Genomic DNA, 8,870 nt, shown 5'->3' with positions numbered 1-8,870 from the left:
TCCTTACCATGAATGTAGCACTTGCATTTTTATATACTTCAGTTATAATAATGTTGTTGTAAGTACAGAAAAAGATCTCCAAGGCTGAGAGATGGCTCGGTGGTTAAAATGTTTGCCTCACAAGTACATGAGTTGGGATCCCCAGCACCTACATTAAACAATCCAGTATGATGTGCTTCTGTGATCCCAACACTGGGAGGTGGAGGCAGCAGCATTCCTGCACCTTGCTGGCTAGTTAGTGTAGCCAACTGATTAGCTCTAGGCTCAGTGCGAGATCCTCCCTCAAAAAAAAAAAAAAAATGGTATAGAGTAATAGAGAAATCACACCTGACATTGACCTTTGACTTCCACAGCAGCATGTACACATACATGACCACCCATACATACACCATACACACACACACACACACACACACACACACACACACACACACACACACACACAGGCATGTATGTATAGAAAAATGGCTCTGATGTAGCTTACATATGATTTTAAAGTATTATAGTTCCTTACTCTTTTAAAGAAGGTGCCACAACTAGGTCTAAGAGAAATGTTGATTTAGTTATCTTCTAAATAACACTGAAAATACACATAAGTTAAGGAGTATTCTCTAGCGCTTGAAGTATTTGAAAATACTGATCTAAAGAAGAATGTCCAGTTACCATATTTTCAGGAAATTTTCACAAACTTAATTTTTTTAACAAATAGTCTAAACAGTGATGTGACTTCTTGCTATTAATTACAAATTAAGCTTTAGTGGAAGATAAATGAAAGGGGTATGGCTGCTATTCCACTGTTCCTAGCTATAAATGGATAAATACAGAGAGCAAAAACAGTATTGCATAATTCATCTTAAATGAATTGCAGTATCTTAAATGTATTGACAGGGAACAGCCATTGAGTGTTGCTGATTGATGGGAGATGAAAGGACAGATGTGTCCCAGGAGCATATTTACCAATACAGATGGTTCCTTTGGGGTGATAAAATCAGAGGAAATGGAAGGTACTTACACAAAAGAAAAGAAAGAAAAACAAAAATTTAGTTTGTAACATCACATTTTTGATTGTTTTAGAATTTCCATTTTTAGATGAATTTCTCACTTGTGTGAATTTATGAAAGGCAAATTATGACTTACAGTATTTTTTTCTCAGCTACCCACTTAGTTTTCCATTCTACCTTCTTCAAACAACTCCATTCTGTTAAAAATGTTCCGTGAAGCCCCATGTTTACACAAGGAATTCACTGAAGAAGCAGGGTTGGGACTTGGGGCTTTGTATCACAAGTGTCTTTTATAATTGCCTCCTGCATGTACTCGCATTAAAATTATGCTCAGCAGGTAGCTTGCCTTCACAGCAACTTGATGTAAGGTGGATTAAAAGCACCAGAAGGTGGAATAGACAAATGAACTCTCCTGTTTGCAAAGGCAAATTATAAGATATGAAGACTAAGACATAATGAAATCCTGCAAGTAAAGATGATCATGAAGATATCAGCATCCTCAAGCATCCACAGTGTAAGGTTAGTGCATTGAACTCATTCACTTGTCCAGTTTCATCGCACACCCTTTATATGCTCAGTGTTGTTCTAGGCACCCAGGTGCATAACACTGAAGGGGATACAGATCATAGAGGTTGTGGAGTTTGTCCGTGGTGAAACGGAGAAAAGACATAATAGAGATCAGATAATCCCAGTAAGCTAGCAGTGTGCCAGACGGGTATGAGCATTGTAAGCCAACACCCAACAATTCTTAATTAGGGATGATACAGGAGGGTCCAGCCCATTATGGATAGTGCCATCCCTGTATAGGTGGTTCTGGGTGTATAAGAAATCAGGCTGAGCAAACCATGGGGAGCAAGTCAGTAAGCAGCACTCCTCCACAGTCTGGCCACCAGCTCCTGCCTCCAGGTTCTTGCTTTGCTTGAGTTCCTGTCTTGGTTTCCTTCAGTAATTAACTGTTACCTGGAAGTTTAAGATGAAATAGAATTCTTTTCCCTTCAAGTTGTTTTTGCTCATGGTTTTTTTTTTTTTTTTTTTTTTTTTTTTTTTTTTTTTTTTTTTTTTTTTTTTTTTTACCACAGCAATAGAAACTGAATGAAGACAGGGGAGATCTGAGCAAGGCTTTACATTTGGAAGTTGTCTACATATGGGCTGTATTTCAGGTGCCTGGGTGGGTGCACTTACCAGTCCCAATTCTCAGCCCAAGTGCTCATGACATTTGTACAAATATTTCATTCCAGACGCTTTGATATGCTAGAAATGTGCTCAGTGATTACAGTAAGCCTGGGATTTCCTGTCCTGTCTGCCTCTGTCTTTGCTGTCATCCTCATTATAAATGCATCTGTTGCAGCTCCCTAGTGTCAAGCACAGAGGATGACACTCACACAGTGCAGACCAGAGAACTCCCAGCTCCACTATAAATCAGTGAGCTCTGAGGGTCAGACAGATAACAGTGACATCACACACAGCTAAATGAAGTGCAGTGCTCTTCCTTGCTCCTTCTCTCTCCAAGTTCCACCAAAGGTCACATCTCTTTTCCTCCCTTGCACCATACTTCCTGGTTTTGGACTTGTTTTCTCTATGATTTGAATATGGTTTGTTCCCAGTGTGGCAGAGTTGGGCAGTGTTGTAGTGGGAGGTGCTTGGGTTATAGGGACAGGGGTTTCATGAATGGACTTCACTCCTGAGTAACTTCCTGCTCTTAGATGAAGTGAGTGGCTTCATTCTAAGTGTGGGTTATTGTTATTAAGAAACTCCACCCTTTGTCTTCTCTCTCTGGCAGTTGCTGGCTTGCCCTCTGTCTTCTGTCATGAATTGGAGGCCTCAGGATGTCATCAAAAGAGGCCAAGCAGAGGGTAGGGCCTTCCCAGCCTCCAAACGGTCAGCAGAAATCACTGTACTTTTCCCTTTGTAGATCACCTAGTCTCATGTATTCTGTGTTAGTTACAGAAAACATACCAAGATGTATGCTCTCTATCCTTTGGAAGACAAACCTTTCCATGTGTTTAACCAAATTCACTTTTCTCAAGAGCCAGTAGTAACACCCTTTTGAAATTTATTTGCCTTTAAATGACCATCCATTCTTAGCAAATGTTTCTTCAAGTATCTACCCAACAAAGCAAATCTTGTGAAATGTATATGCACATGTGTGTGAGTGTGTGTGAGTGTGAGAGTTATTAATGAAAAGCTTTTCTAAATCAATACGCATTTGTTCTCATTTGGATAAGGCCTACAAAGTAGGCTGAAAATGTATTATTTTTATTTGGTCATATTTGCATAAAGAGCAATATAAAATGCCAAGAAAATTCTGATCATATCTTCACAATCTTTGTACTCATTTTTACCATCTGATTACTTATTCATGCTAATATAATTATTCTCAAGTTCTCTTTCCCTGCCATATAAATCTGCATTATTGGATAATTTGATAGTTTTTACATTTTAACATTTGTGGATAATGGGTTGTGCTGCCCACACCCCTGAGCTGAGGAAAACCTTGATGAAAAGACTTTTTCTCCTTACCTAAATTCATTCCCCTTTCTTGGGTAACCAGAATCCAAATCGTCAAACTGAAATTAAAAGTGGTTGAGGCCCCTCATCCCTAACCGGGCCAGGGGGAAGGGCCACCCCAGTTTCAGAGCTCCCTGGGCTCAGGGACATCGCTACAGTTGCACTTCGGCCCTACGTCTGCCTCTGCCCAGTGCTGTATGCTTCTTTTTCTTCCTGGCCTGGGCACCAATGTTGTGCTTGGTAAGCCACCTGTGTGTCAAGGTCCATCTGAACAACTCTGGAAAAACCACCTGCAACATACCCTCTCACCGTGTCCTAGACTAGTCTAGGAGAATAAGATTTCCTCCCACATCCTCTGGAGGTGCCCAGATCTCTTGGTCTTCTGTGACCCACTTGGCTGCTGACCATCTTTCTGGGTTGTTGTGATGCCATTTTCTCCCAGCAGGAGCCCCCCTACAGCGTTCTTTCCTGTGGGTTGCCCACTCTAAGCTTCAAGGATATATATAGCAGGACACTGAAAATTGTTAGGCAAGCAAAGCTCTTACAACTCAACATGACTGAACTCAAAGTGTGAAAGACAGCAGCAAAGACTCATAAAGACTGAAGCAATCCCCACGGACACCTCCCAGAACCTTTACTTTTCTTTTCTACTCTTTCTTTTTCCTTTCCTTTTTTTTTTTTAGGTTTTTTTTTTTTTTTTTGTTGTTGTTGTTTTTGAGATAGGGTTTCTCTGAGTAGTCCTTGATGTCCTGGAACTCACCCTGTAGACCAAACTGGCCTTAACTCAGAGAGCTGCCTGCCTCTGTCTCCCAAGTGCTGGGATTAAAGGCATGCACCACCACTGCCCCACAAGTTTTTAGTTTCACAATATCCCCTACCCTATAAATATCTTCATTCATAAACTTCCATAATGTACCTTTTCCTTCTCTTGTAGGAAAACTCTACTCTCAACCTAGATGATGTCTAGGATGGTGTTGAGGCAGTTTCCAACGTCTGAGCATCAATGGCTTGTGGACCTTGGTCCTATAAGTCAGCCCGGCACTTGCTCTGGTCATCAAAGCAATCTGCAGATGCATCTTCTCAGTTTCCCTGTCATTCAGTAATTCATGTTCAGTTGTCCCCCCACCAAAAACAAATGAGAATTCCCAGTCAGTGATATTGATGTCTGCAAGACTGGTGCCATCTTTATGTGGAGAATTTAAATGTGCAGGAGAGTTAAGGGTGGCCTTGAGTTATCTCCGCTCTTCCCCTTTCCATTTCCACTTTTACCCATATGTGTTGCTTCAGTTCTCAGATTCATGTTGGTTTATTTCTGGTTCTCCTTCAGCTTGTCTTCTAAGTCAGTTGTCATCCATCTCGTTCTCTGCCCATAAACTTGTGATGCTGTCACCCCTCCCTGGAGTCTTTTGTTTTGCGGATGTATGCTTTAAAGAAAAAAGCTCCTTGTCATTTCAGAAGTTAAGGTAAATACATGTTCAGAACACCATATTTAACTCCAAGTTGCCCACACAGTTAAACATTTTATAGTAGATCCTAATTTTATCATGAAATTGTAGAAAAGTCAAAATTATGAAATATTGAAACTAATTCCCCAGATTATTCTGGGTAGTATTAATATTTTGGCTACTTTGAATTTAAAACAGTTTGAGATAGGAGTAAGAGGATTTCTATAATTCCATATGAAATACATTAAAATAGTATTTTCAATATGAGGATTTTAAAATATAGCCTGTTATCCCATACATTTTTAGACTTTTCTGGGTAAACAGTTGCTTTTTACTTACAAAATTTCCAAGCCAGAAAAACAAGAAGAAAAGAATATTTTCTCTAGTGAGTGAGCATTTTCTTAACATTAATTTCTATCTTCTGTGTCCTATTTTTTTTTTTAACCTCAATCTTTGTCAGGCGATAAAGTACTTTATCTTTAAAATCATGGATACATTTCATATTTAAAGATGACAAAATGAGCCTTTCTTGTCAGCAAGTCAAAGAGTTAGGAAAAGCAGCTCTTCATCCTTGAGTGTCGGTGGACAAGCCTGAGCAATCCGGGCAGCTGAGAGGAGAGGACGCACATTTACCAGACACCTTCTAAATGCATAACTCTTTTTTAATTGCGAAGCAATGCATACCCTTCAAATGTAGCTGTTGAAGCTATTTTTCAAGAGCTCTGATTGATCACTAGGACATTTTTGTTCCAGAACAAGAGCTCAAAGTCTCTTTTTTAGGAGTAGAAAGATGCTATCAGTGGTGCAGGGTATTTACAACGCCTTGGATTCACTTTCTGGTCAGGCTCTTTTTCAAGGTATAAAGATTAATGTATCCCTAAGAGGTACAGGGTTGACATTTTTAAAAAAATATTTCAAAAATGCAATAATAAGGAAATATATAGACCTAAACTGATACATTAATGATTAATTCAACAATCTCCTTACTGTTTATTAGACTAACCTCCAATCATTGCATTGACAGTATCATGTTGGATTTGATGTTTTTGTGGTCATTAATGGCCTCTTTAAAAATTACATTGCACTTTTCAATTGTTTGTTAGTTTGAATGTGGACTGCCACACTAATGAAGTAACCGAAGATGAAATGAAATGCTTTTTTCTTTCCTTTACATATACTGCTTAGCTGGCAACCTGAATGCTTTTGTTAGTCTCCTAAGCTGTTCCAAATTTGCATGGTTGGATGGGTTGACCACCCTCTTTTGAAGACACACAGGAATATCACTTCTCTAATGTGGCTTCTAAAGAACACATTACAATGGAAAGACTGTGTTTCTGTCACAAGCAAAAGAGGCCAGTGCTCACCATGTCAATGCTATTAGTGTTGGGTACACCCATTGACAACTCATGTTACATAACTGAGACACACATGGGGTGGAGTGGGGAGGGGAGAAGGGAGGGAGGGAGGAAAGCAGGGAGAGAAAGAACTTTTTTCTTACTGGTGAGATTAAAGCTTGGAGGAACACAAACATGGCCTAGATACTTGAATTGAGTTGGGTGGGAACTGCAGTGTTTGTTCTTGGGAAGCCTTAGACTTCCAGGCTTTGATGAAGCTTCCTGGTGTGCCCTGGAACAACCATTCAATCAGTCGCAGGATAGCTGCATTGCGTACATTTTGTGGTTGCCTGATATAAAGATTATTATAGTAGAATCTAGCTTATCCTGCAGTTTAAATAGAAGAACAGATGGCACTTCCTTAGGCCCAAAGGGGGTTTGAGTGCTGACTAGTAGAGGTGCTGGTTTGATGAAAGGGATCAACATTGAATGGCAAAATGCCTAGGGATGGAGAACTTCTGGTATTTTTGCAGCAATAGTACCAAGTTCTTAAGACCTCCAGGCCCAAAGCTTGGAGACATGGCAACAAATTATCAAACTCCCATGAGCACTGGCTGTGAGACTTCAGGCTGAACAGGAACAGAGACAGGGAACTAGAAAGAGAGCTGAGTATTGGTTCTAAGTAGTAGGGCCTGGCCTTTCTCCCCGATTTCTCTGCTGGCCAGATGCCTCCCTAAGCATGCAGACAAGGGGCCCCTGGCCATGCACAGGGCAGACAATATCCCTGAGCCCAGAGCTGGACTGGGAAGAGAATGTACCTGGAGAGGGTAGATAGAACTTTCTCTAAATGGAAGTTGTGACCTGATTACTATGAAACTGAAATTACATTGAAATTGAACTGAAAATGTGACCTGGTTACTGGTTACCAATAACACAAAGTCACAATAATAAAGGCTGAGCATGCATGAACAGTTATGGCTACAGTCCACCAAGAAGTGACATATTTAATAATGTGCTCAGTTCCTGACCCACTCAGTCACCTATTTGTTCACTCATGGTGAGTTATTTTAGCATGTAACACAATTCATGCTACAACTGTAAATGAAAGTTGTCTCTCTGTATGTGAGTGTGCTAAATGTATGTGTTCCTGTCTCTGTAATTGCATGCACCCCTGCAAGTCTAGAGGTTGGAGGTTGATGTTGAGTGGCTGCCTCTTTCACTTTCCACTTTATTTTTTGAGTCAGATTTTGAACGGGAATGAAGCAGGTTTTGAACTCGTTGAACTGGTTGCCGTTTTGGCTACATTGACTGGGCACCAAACTCTTAGGATCTGTCCATCTCTGTAACTCCCAGCCCTGGGGTTCCAGGAATTACATGCAATACAGGAAAGTGCTTGAGTAGTAGGCGTTTTACCTGCTGAGCCATCTCCCACACCCACAATTTAAATCTTAATTAAATACAAACTTTTTTCTTGTTCACATATCATGAGTCCAATCCGGGGAGGAAAGGAAATAGCCAACATTTTATGTGATGAGTTTGAAAGGATATTCAGGATATCCAGGTCACTTTCATGTTGAAGGGACTGAGAAAGAAGTTTTGGAAGCTGAGCCTGTAGAGGGAAAGGGAAGGCAGACAGGAGGGTGCAAAGCAATTGATGAGTTTATAGAGAAAGGGTGAAGTCGATGACGAATCAGCAACTATCAAAACTTGGAACTCTACATCACTTGCCTCTCTGAGCCTCAGTTTCCTCCTGGTTGAGAACAGTGCATTTGTCTCCAGGGATTATGCAAGTAAAGAAAATGCTGCCCGATGTGAAGCTGGTGGTCATGACACCAATCACCATGGCAAAATAGTTCTTCTTGGTTGTTATTGATGAGAATAATATACACCTACTAAACTTTATATTTAGTAAAATGGTGACATTTGAGTGAGTCAGAAGATGGGTTATACACAAAAGTATCACTAAATTCAGATTTAAGTTTGCACTTCAGTACAGACACTTTAAAGAAAAATGTGTGTAGGTGTAGTTTAGACTACAGACTCTTCCCATTGAAGAAGCAGTTCATGTCCTGAAAGGCCAAAGATCCACATCCAAGTTAATTTCCTTGTTCCCCTTGGTCTTGATCTCTGCTCTCCTTCTATAAACACAATCTGTCTCAAACTATCCTCATGGGTTTTCTTGGCCTTGCTGCCCAGGAATACTGTTTTCAATGCTCTTTCTATCTCTTCTCTGCTATTGCAAAGGACAAAGAGACAACAAGTAATCAAGATTACTAAATGTGAGTCTTCCTAGGACTTGCTGACTTTATGCTAAAGTGTTATGAGCTTCCTTGTTTCTCATATTTCTCCATACTAAATCTCTTGTCTTCTGCATTCAAAACTGTGCAATAGGACTCTATGTTGCAACTTCAGCACCTTGATTAGGAGCAGGGCTCTGGAGTCAGGCTGCCTGTGTTGGAATTAAGCTCCATTATTCACTCATTAGCTGTGGGGCTTGGGCAGTAATTAACTTTACTCAGTCTTCTTCAGTGGTGACAATTGTAAGTACCTAAGTTGCAGGGTTGTTATAAAAATGACCTAGA

This window comes from Onychomys torridus, chromosome 14 (assembly GCF_903995425.1).
Source record: "Onychomys torridus chromosome 14, mOncTor1.1, whole genome shotgun sequence".
Classification (NCBI taxonomy): Eukaryota; Metazoa; Chordata; class Mammalia; order Rodentia; family Cricetidae; genus Onychomys; species Onychomys torridus.
This window is presented reverse-complemented; position numbering follows the sequence as displayed.